Source organism: Pundamilia nyererei, unplaced genomic scaffold (assembly GCF_000239375.1).
Source record: "Pundamilia nyererei isolate P.nyererei 1_Seehausen unplaced genomic scaffold, PunNye1.0 scaffold00122, whole genome shotgun sequence".
Taxonomy (NCBI): Eukaryota; Metazoa; Chordata; class Actinopteri; order Cichliformes; family Cichlidae; genus Pundamilia; species Pundamilia nyererei.
Window position 1 is genome coordinate 424075 of NW_005187523.1, and position 16068 is coordinate 440142.

Below are 16068 nucleotides of genomic sequence, written 5' to 3' on the forward strand. Positions count from 1 at the left end.
ACACACACACACACACACACACACACACACACACACACACACACACACACACACACACACAATGGCGATGTGGTGCCAAGAGCGGCTCATGACGCAGCTCGAACACTCGGGCCTCGCTGCCCGGCAGACACACAGCAGCTGTGTGATGGATGTTCTCAGGCTGCGGACGCTCACACACTGAATTAGTCAGCAAAAGCTCTAACCAGCACTTCAAAGTTCCCTGGCTCTGGTCCAGGGTAGCTTCCTAAAAACGAGCGTCACGTTTACAGTAAGAGCTCGTACGTTCCCGGAATCCCCCGCCTGCCGACACATCGCCTTTTCCAAAAGCTCCTCATCTGAAACTAAATATCCCGTGCTTTCACATGCACCTCCTCATATCTGTTTGTGGCTGTTCTGTTAGAAACTGTAGGTGAACTGACAGCTAGTGAAAGATTCACGCCAAGGTCTGCTGGCAAGAGTGTAAACAGTCTGTGTGCAAATGAAGAGTCCTTTTTCAAAAAGAGTTGGCAGAAGTTCAGCGCTCGATATCTCTCTTTATACACACTGGGATCTGTAAATGTATTATTTGTATTATTAATTCGCCTGGATTTCCAACTCGGCTTGTAAACAGGTTATGGAAAGTTTTTAATAAGCTGTCACTGAACCTTAGAAAAGCGTGATGGATGGGTCCACACCTACGTGCTTCCTTTTTTTCCTGAGACCAGCTAAGATGAGGGGCAGATCTGTCCAAACTGCCCTGTTGAGACTTGTTTAGATTTCTTTATTCAGATTTCCATGAACTGAGGTTCTGTTGGCTTTTAGATGCCATCACTTGACTTTTCATAGAGTCACTTCCTGCGGTTTCCTTTGATTATCTACTGACAAAATGAGAGCTGTTGGAATTTGGCTGCCTTAAACAAACAAGGAAGCAAAGCTCCGCCTCCTACATACTCTAAAACCATTCACAACATGTTTGGACTTCAAGCACCACGTGTACATTGACCTCACTATAGTATTACTCTACAACTCGATTGCGGATGTTGATTTTAGCTGGAGAGAGGAGCTACAAGGACATTGTGCAAAGTCACATGGGATTAAAAAGTCATTAATATTTAGATGATCAGACAGGCTGTAAAAGCAAACACAGGTTTGTGGAGGTTGTCTAAACCAAACACCGGTGGGGCTGAGATGTTACTGCATGGGAGGAAACAGCAGCCGGTCAAAGGAGTCCTCTGACAAACTACACTGCTCACAAAAATAAAGGGAACACTTAGACAAAACAATGTAAGTCAAACTGTCCACTTAGGAAGCAACAATCAGTGTCACATGATGTTGTGCAAATGGAACAGACAACAGGTGGAAATCATAGGCAATTAGCAGGACATGCCTAATAAAGGAGTGGTTCTGCGGGTGGTGACCACAGACCGTTTCTCAGTATCTCAGCTTTCTGGCCGATGTTTGAATGCTGGCAGTGATTTCTCTCTAGCGGTAGCGTTAGACTGAATCTACAATGCACACAAGTGGCTCAGGTAGTGCAGCTCATCCAGGATGGCACATCAATGCGAGCTCTGGCAAGAAGGTTTGCTTTGTCTGTCAGTGTCCAGGGCATGAAGGCACTACCAGGAGACAGGCCAGTACATCAGAAGACGTGGAGGAGGCTGTTGGAGGGCAACAACCCAGCAGCAGGACCGCTACCTCCGCCTATGTGCAAGGAGGAACAGGAGGAGCCAGAGCTCTCCAAAATGACCTCCAGCAGGCCACAAATGTGCATGTGTCTGCTCAAACGGTCAAAACAGACTCCATGAGGGTGGCCTGAGGGCCCGACGACCACGGGTGGCGGTTGTGCTTACAGTCCAACACCATGCAGGATGTTTGCCAGAGAACACCAAGATGTTGGTGCATGACCGGTTTGGCAGCGGGTCAGTAATGGCGTGGTGTGGCATTTCAGAGAGCCTGACTTCCATTAGATACCATGATGAGGTCTGTGTGGAGTTTGCATGTTCTCCCCGTGTTTGCGTGGTTCTCCCCGGGTACTCCGGCTCACGTGTGGTGTCAGTTTGAGATTCCTACATCGCCTTGTTCTCGAGTTATCATATACACAAGAGTTTTAGAAAGCTTGATCTCAAACTCATCAGAGACTTTTGCTGATACAGCGATGTTATCAATTTCAAACTTTATCGCATTCAAAGCCTGCGTGTCCATGAGGCCCTCCCGCCTGCAGGGTGAGGACAACACTGATAAAACTAGAACTTCCCTTTAGCCAGCACACTCAGTAAACACATCCTGAGCTGTGTGCTGTCCCTGTGAAAGCACCAGTGTTACAGTGGTAGGAAAATGTGTTTGCCCCGTTCAGAGTTCCTGTTTCTTTGTATGTTTGTTGCACTTAAATGTTTCCAATCAACCAGTCGAAAAAAAGAAAAAGAAAAAATCAATCAAAAATCGGCCGATAGATTTGACTTAAATCACCAAATACTGGTATCAGTTTAAAACAGATCGCTTAAGCTCTGATTGAGAACTTGAAACCTCTTCACATGTTTCACTTCCGTCAAACGTCACCCTCCCAGTGACATGTATTCTGTTCTGACTGAACTATTTTGCAGTTTTAGACTCTTTCAGCTCATGAGTTGGGTTTTGGACCCATGCACTGGGTTTTCAGCTGCGCTTTCAGATGCACCACCACTTCCAGCAGCAAACGGCACACGAACAACGTCTGCAGTTTTGTTTGTGTGGTGGAACGTTCAGCAGCTAAAGACACAGAAATGTTTCTCAGAGACAGCAAACCACTCCCATGAGCAGCACTGCCAACTACGCCTGCATTTTAATAACTGTTGGACTCACATCAATAAGGACAGGATGTCGTTTATGTCAGAATCCATCATGTGAGAATCAGGCCAGAGCAAAGTTCTGTTCCAAAGGCCCGATCGTGAGGAGCGGGCAGCGTTCAGCACATATTCATTAATCGATAACAAACGGCTGCACAACACGCTGTGCTTCAAAGAATTTCAAATTGTATATAATATTTCGCAGTTACTATTCCTACATGATTAGGACTGAAACAGTGAACTGACAACTGTTCAGGCTACTGTAGGGGTTAAAAACAGACATACAGCTCAGTGATCACCAATAAGTGATCCATCAACTGTGGGCATGTAGAAACCCATTATTTAGTGCAAAACGCTGATGATGAGCGCATACACAGCCATGCGTATAAAAGATGTTTTAAGAACACAAGTGGTGCTGTGTGTGTGGATGTGAACAGACAATATGCATGACTGTGTTCACCATCTTCAGTGCTGAGTGCTCTTACTGTCAGGACTCTCAGATTTGACTTGGAAATGAAGCGTAATCAAGGCCCACTCAGAGTTTCACTTGAGAAGCTATTTTACATTCTGGTGCCTTTTCGATTAGTCTGGTGTGACCTGGACTGTACCGGCCAATGGGCAGTCACTATCATGGCAACACCTTTATTTGAACCTGACACAAAGAGTCCTGTGCAATTACAGGTAGCAGCCAAGGATATATGACAGTCCAGACTGTGGTGAACAAAGTGTGCGCTGGCAGCAGGTGGAATCGTAGCACCATGTCTCCATTACTCCGGTTGCTTCTTACAAATAATGCCCCCACAGCTCCATCACATTCAGATTCCCCCCACAGCAGGAAGCAGTGGTATGCTTTCCATTACCATTTACATTATCATGTCATTACGCATCATAGATGAAGCTAGTTAAGGGTCACCATAACTATCCAATGAAAAAACTGTTACTATTTAGTTACATCAAAGTCAGTGCAAACAACAAATCTAGGAAAACACTGTTTTAGTTTTTTCTATACTGATTGGTTCAATTGTGTTTTTTATGTTGTAGAAGATGTCAAAACCAGCTGTTAACATTTAAGTGTAGGCCTGAACAATGCTAAAGCACACCAATGAACATAATGCGTCCCTTTTTAACCGGCGTTTATGCAGTCAATGGTACATGTAGGCAAAAATTAAGCATTAGAAGTTGACACAGTGACTGCATTCTCATCTCCGTGTATGTGCCTGACTACTGAAGAGCCTGAATGTTTCTGAAGGCTTTTGGAAGGTCACAGTCCATGCACTTCACTTAGACAGCTCGCTGGCAAACACATGCAAACTCGTGTGAAATTATTCCTATAAATGGCTGAATAATACTGAAAGTGTGAAATTACTGGATGACTGACATGCTTAGCCCTAATAATGAAACTAGAACAAAGCACGGAGAAAGACACCAGGAGACAGAGTTATATTGAGAAATCTTTGTAGGCGTTCTGCCAGCAACAAACTGTACATCTGTCATGCTGACTCAGAAAAATTACACATGCATTAGGCTGTAGCTTCATTTCACTTTCTTGCAAAAGTGTATTTGAGGAAGCATCAGGCTGTGGCTAATTTAAGACACAAAGGGTGTGTGAATAAAAGAAGAAGGACTTGTGTTCTAGCAAAGAAGGAACCATGAGCCTGGAGCCTATCCCGGCTGTGTTAGGGTGAGAGGCAGGGTGGAAAGGTCGCCAGTCTGTCGCAGGGCTGACACAGACAACCATCCACACACCCCCGTGCTGCACTTCTAATTTATGTTAATAAAATATTAGTGTTGTGTTGGTGTGGCGTTTGTATGTTCTCCCTGTGTCTCTGTAGCGCTGCTGCTTTCTTCATTTTCTTTTTCCCTGTTTTTTTGTAAATATAGCACCAATGAGTCAGATCAAGGTGCTTCACTGTAACGTAAAAACAATAATACAAAGAAAAGCCCCAAATAATCAGACCACCTCCTAAGAGCAAGCATTTGGCGAGAGTGGGAAGGAAAAACTCCCTTTTAACAGGAAGAAACCTCCAGTAATACAAAGGCTGAGGACTGTGAGGGGAGGGGGAGTACACTGCTTGGTAAGAGACGCCTAAGAAAAGCCTAGCTAGAACTTTAAAGTGCAGCTGAAACTAATTTGATGACTCAAAGGTTTCTATGATTCTAAACACTTTGGCAAACAAGACTCACACTAAAGAGGAATATGGCTGCGATCAATAAATAAACAAAGAATATAAACGAGGACTAAGTAGAATCATTAACAGCACTGAAGTATTGTACGACAGCTCTGCTGTCTGAGACCAAGGACAGTTCGTGTACATCGTATTTATATATTTACTGTCAACCTGAGAGAGAGCGCAGCGTTATGCAACAAATATACAGTGTGCTGTATCAGAAACATTATATAACTTACTGAGTCCAATGCTGTAGTTACATCACAGCCTCTCTGCTCTGGTCTTCTTCAGCTTCTGCCAGGGTAGAAAAACAGAGTCAATACACCTGCCACAGAAAAGTGTCATTGCAGAGATGAAGAAGTAGGGCTGTGCGATATGACCAAAACCTCATCTCCCGATATAAAACATTTATCGTCCTGATAACGATATAAATCACAAAAATGTAACATTTTCTGTAAACTCTGTGAATCTCGGGCAGCTCGACTTGGTGAAGTGTTTCCAGCTGGGCGTTGTGTAGCTGAGTCGAGTGTTTTAACCGATGCATGAAACGATACATTTTTAGACATAAGTTGTAACGGCGCCGTTTTCTTTGTGAGTATTTATCACACGGCGTGCTGCGGGGAGAAGCCTGTTCTAACGTTTGAGTCTAAGGTTTATTTTTTAGCACCTGGCGTCTCTTTTTTACTTCTCATCTGTAAATAATCTGCATCTTTCACGTGATTCAGTTTATTTTGAAAAGTCTGAACAGGATCTTGAGCTTTATTGTGAAAAGTTTATGTGGAACATAAACAAGCGGACACGCCATGGTTTTACTGTCGTTGTTGCTAACGACAACACATAAAAACAGGCGCTTGTCCGTCCGTAGTGTGGTTATATTAAATATAAGAGAAAGAAGAAATGAATATAGCCACTACAGTGACATCAGAACCATGAACAAATATTACTGTAAACAGTTTATTTTGCGACACCACGAAACAAATGACAGCGTGAAATGAAACGATAGATGTTTTTGTATCGTCATCCGATATATATCGTTACATCGAGCAGCCCTATGAAGGAGAGTAAGAAACACTGCAGATCACAAGTTATTCATCTGCTTTTGACTGTGACACATACTCGCGTCTGATCTAAGGGACGGCCCGTGGCCATTAGTCAGGCTGCTTACAGGAATGGCCTGTGGACAAGCAAAACAGGACATGAGCAAGGAGCCGCACAAGAACCAGCGAAACGGTTCCATGTTCCTCATCAACCACTTGAAAAGCGCTTTGACCCAAAGCACCACCAGGACCACACGTGAGTACAGCAGGATGAGATCACAGCTACAGACTATCAGACGCTTGACCAGCACAGAGACACGCCCCTCTGTGACACAGCCTCTCAGCTGATACTTCCAAGTCAAACAAAGCGCTCGGTCGCTGCCGGTCCCCGCCCAGCAGGAAATGATGAAAGGCCGCCTCGTGTCACACCTCTGGCTCCTGTCTTAGGGCGCTCCTTTGAACCAAATGAATGGTCAGGTGTCAGATTTTGCTGTGGTTGGTGAAAACAAGCGGTGATTTCTCACTTTTATCAGGCTACGCAGGTAAAGTGAGAGGAGGCTGGGCAGATAAAACATCAGAGAGCTATGAGGTCACTCAGCTGACAAGTGGAAATCCCCTCATTAATTGAATAACATGGAAGGACAATAGCACTGCTTCCATCCAAGTTTCAGTCATTTGACACCCAAGAATTGAAGTTACTGCTCAGAAATGACACCTCAGTTGTTGTGTCTTTAGGGTTTGTACATAGGATTATATTACAAGAAAGTCAGAATTCAAGATTTATGGTTGTGATGTCACAGATTTAGAAGAAAAACGGTGAGATTCACGTACAACAAGATGTCAGTCTAACTCTCCAAAAGCATAGCAGCTCCGATGGACTCGTCCCAGGAGGAGGAAAAAGACACACCAGGACGCGTCTGACTCCCTACCTGCGTTTCTCATCAAGACTCCTGGACTTTCACTTCTCCGCTCTACCCGACACGCACGCTGACACGCACACTGACACGCACACTAACACAACCCTGCTCGACAGCCTCTCTCCCTGTGCTGCCTACCTGGCATTGACAGCAGAGCATTACAGAGACGTGGCGGGTTAATTGTTTATGGCTGGGCTGGGTCATAGCAGTGGATCCTGTTACTTTCCACTGACGTGAGTTCATGGAGGTAGGCACGCAGGCAGGTAAACAAACCCAGGCGAGGTGAGTGCATGGGGCAGTGCAGCGCGCTCACACACACACCCACCTCCACGGGCACTGTGAACAAGCCGAGCATTAATGACATCAAATCAGCATCAAGCCGCTGTAGTGCAGGTCACTCACCATCTCTTCTGCGTGTACAGCAGGTGACCCTTTAGTGTTTAGTTACAAGCCTCCTTTTTCTTCAGAACGCGGTAACCGCCTCCTTTAAATCCCCAAAACACCCACACTGTATGTGCTGGCCCCTTGTGACGCCATCCTCTAACTGAGCAGCTTTGAGTGTGATTCCTGGCTCTCGCTGTGTCCTGATAGTGACGGATTTACAGTTCCCGCTACTCTCTCCTTCTGTGTGTGTCTCTTGTCCTACAAAAATGGGTGTATCTCCCTGAAAAGAGTGAGACAAATGTGAGTAAGAAGCACACCCACATGAAAAGCTCACTTTCCCTCCCTCCCTCCCTTTCAGTCTGGCTGTCAGCATTTCCTCCAGGATGCACACTATGACTGTGATTTATAGTGTGTTATATACTTGTGTTCTCTATCCAAGCAGCTGGACAGAATCCCAGCAATGCTGGGGAATAACAGGAGAAATGGCTTCCCCCTCACATACTGTATGGGACTGCACGGGGAACTGAAGCCATGATCCCGGCAGCGTTGGCGGCGTGCTCAGCCTGTAGAGCTACACACAGCGGGACCACACACAAACCCCCTTTAGCTCTGTAGTAGTCAAATAACTCCCAGTTCCTCTTGTGCTCCGTTAGTCTCCAACATATGAACTGAATGGTAAACAGCAGGAGAATGAAAGCAGTCGAGGGACTCCATGAAAAGAGTCGCCGTCTCCATGGCAATGCCAGAGGCAAAGAGCGCCCCCCCCCCCAAATCGCCGCAATCCTTTCTGTACACATAAGGAATTGTGGGAAAGCGGATATGGGCCACATAACTTCTCTGTCGGGTACCAGGCACATCTCCACTCACATCACTACACTTTGACTACATGCAGGTCAGAGGTCATGGTCAGGACACCAGTTTGACTTGGTATGAACTGTTACAGACACAAATCCCACTTCTACAGCTGATTCTGACCCGACACCTTACCATTGTCACAGGGTTTCAGTGTTGCAGACAAATATCAATGAAACAGACACAAAATCCAATATATCACCTTAAGTGTTTTTTGTTTGTTTGTTTTTGCCTTTTCTCATGTAAATAGTGAAATTCAGCCAGAACTACATCCACAGCATTGCTCAAAAACACAACTGCAACCAACAGGTCCTTCTATCTCTCCAAAGTTGCTCTGCAAACAGCAACCTGGCAAGTTCCCCATCTTTGCTGAACAAATACTTGTCTTTTGATGTAGGAGAGTCTAATTCTACTGTAACGTAGTCACCAGGTTAGTGCCTAAAATGACCTTCTCTTTCTCTTATCACGTTCCTTTAACCTCGATGGAAAACGTCCCGAGGAAAGGCGCCAAGGAGAACTCACAAGACAACTGCAGCTCTTACAGGACACTGGGCTATTGGATGGTGTGATGGTGGTGACACGGGTCGCGCTCATGGTGAATGACAGCAACACGCAGCACAGACCATAACCATAGCTGCTGTGGCTCTGGTGGAGCAGAAGAGGATCAATCCCTGATACAAAGTCCGGCCTGGATGCCGAAATATCCTTGAGCCTGGACCCAGGCTGCATCCACTAAAGTGTGTGTGTGTGTGTGTGTGTGTGTGTGTGTGTGTGTGTGTGTGTGTGGGACTGGGTGAATGAGACTTGTAGTTGGAGGTTGTAGTGTAACTCCTGACTTTGTGAAGACTTTCTGTGACTGAAGTAAGTTACAGATCATCCTGAGAGCAGCCAACACATCAACACAGCAACTGATGGTGTGCTTATCCTGAACTCACTTTGATATACGCCGCTCCCTCGCTATAACGCGGTTCACCTTTGCGGCCTCGCTGTTTCGCTGATTTTTTTTGTGCAATTTTGCATGTTTTTATTCCCAGCACATTGTGTTCTGCGTCCTGATTGGCTGTAGACCACCGTCAGTCTTGTGCCGTGTCTGCTGTACAGCACAGAAGCGTTCAGCTTGTGTACTGTACATAAATCTTCGATCCTAGCAGTGTGACTCTGAAGTGCTGCACTGCATGTTTGTAAGTTTTTCCCCCAACAAACAACAGTGTTGATGAAACGTCGTCACCTGCGGGTTCCTTTGGTTTCTTTCTGTAATACTGGACTCATTTTCTACAAGGTTTGAACTTTGAGAGTTTAAACAAGACAGAAAAGTGTGAAAATGTTCATGCCTGTCTGACAAAAGTGTGTAAAGTGTGTCGTGAGGGGTTTTACAGCCTTAAAACATCTATAATAATTGTAAAAAATAAAGTTGGCTACTTTGCGGATTTCACTTATCGCGGGTTGTTTTTAGAACGTAACTCCTGCGATAAACGAGCGGCTGCTGTAACTCATAACAGCTTTTATGGATTTGTTTTTTGTCCCACACAGCAACCACTTCATACAGAGCACATGTTATTACAAAAGGGTAATGTTCACAGTTCACCTATAAAGTGACTTTAAGGTATGGGTCATGGCATGCAATGAAAAAACACTTCCATGAGCTGCATCCCTTGTTGGTCATGCTTATGTTTATGGAAACAGTCAAAGAGTGTGTTGCTGTGAATTGTGGTTCAGCATTATCCGTCCAACCTGCTAAAGAAGGTAAGAAGGAAATAATAATAATAATACATTTTATTGAAGAGTGTCTTTCTAAGGTCACCTTACAAAGAGGAAAAGAAACTGTAGATTACAATAGATTAAAACTGACAACAAGTAAAATCTGTATTAAAGTGAGTAAGCCAGTTTAAACAAGTAGGTTTGGAGCTGTGACTTATCTGGTCTCTAATGGGAGTCCGAGTTATGACCCGAGCTGCAGGATCCTGAAGAAGCTGAAGTTTATGGACGGACTTACTGGGGAGACCAAATAGGAGGGAGTTGCAATAATCAATCCGGGAAGTAATAAGACTGGACGAGGACGGCAGCAGCATGGGGAGTAAAGAAGGGACGAAGTCGGCTAATGTTATGTAAGTGATGCAGACCGGGTTATGTAATTAATGTGAGACTGGAATGAGAGAGTACTGTCAAATATGACAATATTAATGCAGAAACTGTGAGATCTGGTTAGGGTAGAGGCCGTGCCAACGAGTAAGACTTCTGCCTTTACTGTTAAGTTTGAGAAAGAACCAAGATCTGATCTCCATAAGACAGTTAGAGAGGGAGGTAGGTGGGAGGGATGAATTAGGTTTGGAGGAAATGTAGAGCTGGGTGTCATCAGCATAACAATGACAACTGATATTATATTTTTGGAACATATGACCAAGAGGGAGCATGTAGATAACGAATAAAAGAGGCCCTGATACTGAACCCTGGGGCACACCAGCAGAAACAGGATAGAGACTTGAAGAGTGTGATTGAAGTTGGATAAGCTCTGTTCTTGGATGCCCTCTGGACACAGTGGAGGTGGTGAGTGACAGGAGAATGGCGGCTAAGCTGTCATCCCTGTTGGACAACATCTCCCACCCCATGCAGCAGACTGTGACAGCACTGAGCAGCTCCTTCAGTGGGAGAATGCGGCACCCACGGTGTGGGACGGAGAGATTTCGCAGGTCTTTCCTCCCCACTGCTGTCAGACTCCATAATAAAAACTTTAACTGAACAAACACACACATCCACACATGTGCAATAACACTAAGTGCAATAATCCTTTCTGTCATCGTTGTATTTTTACTCAGTTGCATATAGCATTTGTATTTGTATTCTATTTTTATCTTATTGTATATTTATTTTATTTTATTCTACTGTATATAGTATTTTATTTTATTCTACTGTATATAGTATTTTATTTATTCTATTCTGTACAGTTGTGTACTGTATTTATTCTTATTGTATCCTAATTTTTGCCTCATAACTTTTGCACTGTCCACTTCCTGCTGTGACAAAACAAATTTCCCACGTGTGGGACTAATAAAGGTTATCTTATCTTATCTTATCTTATCTTATCTTATCTTATCTTATCTTATAAACTGAGTGCGGTCTGAGAGATATGAGGTGAACCAGGCAAGGGGGGTGTGACTAATGCCAGTGGATGCTAATCTGCTCAGGAGGGTGTTATGAATATCAAACGCTAAGATCAAGCAGGATGAGGTCATTAGTGATCCAGTTTCTGTACTGTGATCGGGGCGGAAACTGTTGGTAGAGATGATTCACTGAGGTATGAGTGAAGCTGGGAGGCAACAACTTTCTCAAGGATTTTCAAAATAAAGGGGAGGTTTGATATTCAAAATGATTGGGATCTGCAGCAGGCTTTTTGAGAACTGGAGTGACAGAAGGAACAATTCCAGTGTTAGGGGCAGAGTGGATAATACTGATGATGAGGGAAGACCAGCTTTAGCTAACAGAAGCACAGAAACACTTTTTGTTACATGTTCACTCAGTTGGGTCTCGTGCCTGACATCCAGTTCCAAATGTGTGTCCCAGCCACAGCTTTCTGTCTCCAGGAGTATCTGGGCCACAGCAGTAAACATAAACACAGCTGGTGGCTGGTACAAGGAGAAGGTGAGAGCAGGAGCACATATGCTGTGTCTCCAATTAGAGAGCATGATCCATGACTACAAACACACACGGCTGGGTCAGACCTCAATAAGAGTGTGTGTCTGAAACAGAGGGAAGAGAGCGCGTGCACACGCGTGGCCTGAGCGATGAGCGGGTTTCTCACTAATGAGGCTGAACTCTGCTTTAACTCCCGCAGAGATTCACCTTCTGATGGAATGAGGCTGTGTCCACACATGCACACGTACCGGAGAGCACAAACAAAATGGAAGAACAGGATGAAGACGTAAAGCTGCCAATCGCCTTCCCCTGTAGGCGGGGATAAAGTTCCCCTGAATGGGATGTTGTTGCACTGCAGGGCAAAGACACAGCAGTGCCACACCCAGTCATTCACAGACTCCAGGCTCCAGGAGGGGAGAGAAAATGCTGCGAGACGTAAGGAGGTGGAATGAAACGGCGCAAAATAGGCAGAACTTCTTCACTGCACTGCCGACTACACGCACACGACCTCCACAAGGAAAACCGGATCTCAGTTTGAAACGGAAAAACTTCCAGAACAGCCATTTAGCTGTTTCATCCTCCACTTATGTACAAAACAAGCATCGTCTCCAAATTTGGTTTCTATCAGTTACATTACAAAGCATTGGTTTAGCTCACCGGGATGGCTGAGAGTGAGGGCAAAAGTTCAAATCTGAGCCATGTCTCTGCTTTCCTTTAGAAGAAAGACAAGTGGATGATGTTTGAAGGCAACTCTTTAACATGAATGAAATGCGTGACTGGAGATCAGCATAAGAACCTGCAGAAGGAGCTGCTGGGTGGATGGTGGGTGCACAAAACACTGAAGCCTTCTGCGGCTCGTTACATTAATGCAGCCCGTACCATACTCTGTCTGCCTCCAGAGTGTTTCTGTTAATGAACCACAATCTTTGTATAAAGAGTTAGCGAGTGTGATCCACCATGTGATGGGGTCACAACAGCCTGGACATCAGGGCTGCCACAAACGATTATTTTGATAGTCGACTAATCAGGTCATTGGACGTGAAGCGCAGCGCTACTTGCACCAGCAGCGTCTGCTCTTATATAACTATCATTAGCTTACAGCTTTAAGTGTTTAAGGTGCTCACTAAAAATAAAGACAAGATGATAGTTTATTAACTTTAATGACATTTGCAGATTGTTTCGGTGAAGTTTAATAAACTCCTTGCTATCTAAAATATAACAGGACACCGGAGTAAGTTCTGGAGCATCTCACACTTCTGATAATCAGTTTTCTGTTTGACGTTTATTCAGCTGCGTGAAAACGATAACTTTAATCTCAGCCAAACCGATTTACTCAGGAACAAATAAAATACAAAAAAAAAGCCAAACAATAACATTTTAAAGTTATGAGTAAGTGACTTATAAATCATGTTTAACCTGAGTAGCCAAAGACCACGGGGGTCAGAAAACGACATGCCAGGAGTTCGCTGTTCTCGCTGGCTCTAGAGACCCTCGAGCTCCCGGCTAGCTATCGAGCTAGTGGGTAACAGACGTCTCCGAAAAGGTCGGAGCACTTTTGCAAATATGTGGTGTCCTGATAAACCGAGGAGATATTTGAGGTTTACGCAGCTACATTCTCGCCTGAAAATATGTTAAAAGTTTATTTTGTGACACAGAAAGAATAATAAGAGTAATATTAAAACAAGTAGCTGCCGCCATTGTTGGAAACTGGAATTGGCTGGGCTGCGCTATGAATTCTGGGATAGGAAAACATCAGACGTTTACAGTGTGAAAGACGAGACTTCAAACTGGGAGTCCTGGGTCGGAGGAAACTGATCCCACTGCGTGACTCAATCCGGCCTAAGCCAAACACACTGTACTCATGGCCTATTTTCAGTAGCTCCCCCTGGAGTGGGTGTGTCCACATACAATCAAGGTGTAATAATACCTCAGTCACAGCTTAAGTGATGAACGTGTGACTCGATCAACAACTGTAATAAAACATACACAAATGTGAAAAGGGGTCATTCTACATATCAGCCATTATTTTGGTGTCTTTTGATGGTGATAATACTAGAACATGTTTTAGGATATGATGTTACTCCTACTCAAGCAATAGATCCAAGTACTTGATCCACACAGGGAAAGAAAGTTAATCAGAATTTAGAGTCTTCAGTGGCCTAATTACATAAAAACAAGCGTTGTAAACCTGGAAAGTACAGACAGAACAATAAGTCATACACAGCGCCAACACTCACACTGCGTCCACGCTCCGCTCACTCCTCTCCCCTTCAGCCTCTCTGGCTCTACGGCGCCTCATGCCTGTGTGCTATCATTCATAGTGCAACACTACTCAAAGTGTCATCATACTATCTGTGACTCAACAGGCTAACCCCCACCTATGCCTCCCATCCATCTTATCTATCTGCACTCGGGATTTTAGAGTGTTTGTATGAGAGAGCTCTAAGCCAGCCACACTGCAGACAAATGCTGCGTCCTCAAATAACAGAACAGTACACGAAGCATTAGAAGCATGCCTGTGGTTCACCCTCACACAGCGTGGGCTGCGTGTGTGTGCAGCAGGTGCGAGTACACAGAAGGAAGTGACTTGGAGATCCGGAATTCCATCGGAATTCAGTTTCGATGGTGGGAAGTCGTAAATTGCATGACGCAGACTCGATATAATCATCACCACACACCACAGCTGACCCTTTGTGTGTGTACACAGAACATACGTGTGTGTTTGTCCAGCCAGCCGTGCGCTCACGTTGAACCTTTACCCACTTCTGTGTCACTCCATCATAGTTCCGCTCCCATGATTTTCCTGACTCTTACACTGAAATGAAAAGCGCTCCGAGGTGTTAGCCGACTGACGTGTCGGGCACGCTCAAATAGAAATTCAGGTGAACGGTGATGCTTACGTTAATTTCACGCTGGCACTATGGAAAACAGTGGATCAGACCACACCATCGCATTATTGCAACGATGTCCATGGAACGTGTGATTTCATTACCTGTGAAGTAACTATTTCAAAGACGTGCAGCGGCTGGGTCTGTGACCTCTCACTGTCAGCAACCAGCTTCAAAGCGACGTTGGTGCATCGAGATGCTGATGAGATACCGATAAGGCCGAATCCGTCTGTTTGCTGCCGGTTAGCAGTAAAATACAATCCAGTCGGCATTAACGTGAAATCCGTTTGTGATAATACAGCGATTAGCTGCAATCAGTTATGTAAAAAAACAGCACTGCATACACAGAAACTCAGTTAAACTGAAATTCACATCAACTTCTCACACTCTCAGGCCGGCCTCACAGGTCTGAAGCACAAACAGTTACAAAAAGACACTCAGCACAAAGTCAGCTTGCTTTTTTATATATAATCAGAACAAAACCAACTGGCAATCTGCTGAGACAAGGACGCATCGCAAAGACGACGAGTTGAGCTCATTAGCACAGATCAGTTCAGATCTGTAAATGCTCAAACAGCAGCCATGGGTGTGGTTAGGTCTATAGGTGATTTTGAAAAGTTACAGTAGGGGTGGTTAGGGTGGGGGTGTCACACAGTTTGCATGTATGATTTCAATATTCTCCTCCTTATATTTTCACCTTGAGAAAGGAACTCATTTACACAAATACATATGCAACTAATCTCTGGCTCTCTTCCACAGCACGTCTTTATCCTGTCTTCCTTCTCTCACCCCAACCAATCACAGCAGATGGTCCCGCCCCTCCCTGAGCCTGGTTCTGCCGGAGGTTTCTTCCTGTTAAAAGGAGTTTTTCACACTGTTGTTGTGATTTGGCGCTGTATAAATAAAACTGAATTGAACTGAAAATCTTACATAATCTTGTAAATACTGGCAGTACTTTTATCCACACCAAAACAGTTCCTGCGAGTCCAACACATTAGTAAATCTTAGTACAATCAGTTTTTAGGGGCTTTTTTTCTACCAGCTGAAATTAGCATTTTATATAAAAACAGTAAATTATTCATTAATTTCTCAGACCTGATGGATGCGTCCATCTTTCATACCGTCTACTTTGAACACATACTGTTCATGAATACAATCCCAAATAGTGTTAGCAGCTACAGCTAATATCTGCTGATCACTGTGCTGCTGTCTTAGTAACCCTGGACCTGACAGCAGCCTTCGACACTGTTGATCACAACATACTGCTATCCCGCCTTCAACATTGTGTCGGTTTAAAGGGCACTGTCTTAAAGTTTTTCCAGTCCTATTTGAATAATAGGAGTTTTTCTGTTCACCTTGGTGAACTGTCATCTCCCAGAGCTCCTTTAACC

General features: G+C 44.5%; 1 long non-coding RNA gene across 1 annotated transcript in view; it reads right to left on the bottom strand.

Annotated features, from left to right (window-relative positions):
- LOC102192518 (uncharacterized) overlaps nucleotides 1-16068 on the bottom strand; it is a 57929-nt gene that overhangs the window by 10660 nt on the left and 31201 nt on the right. Inside the window, exon 3 of the long non-coding RNA XR_311983.1 lies at nucleotides 5209-5263. This is a non-coding gene — a long non-coding RNA (uncharacterized LOC102192518). The remainder of the gene's footprint in view (nucleotides 1-5208; nucleotides 5264-16068) is intronic.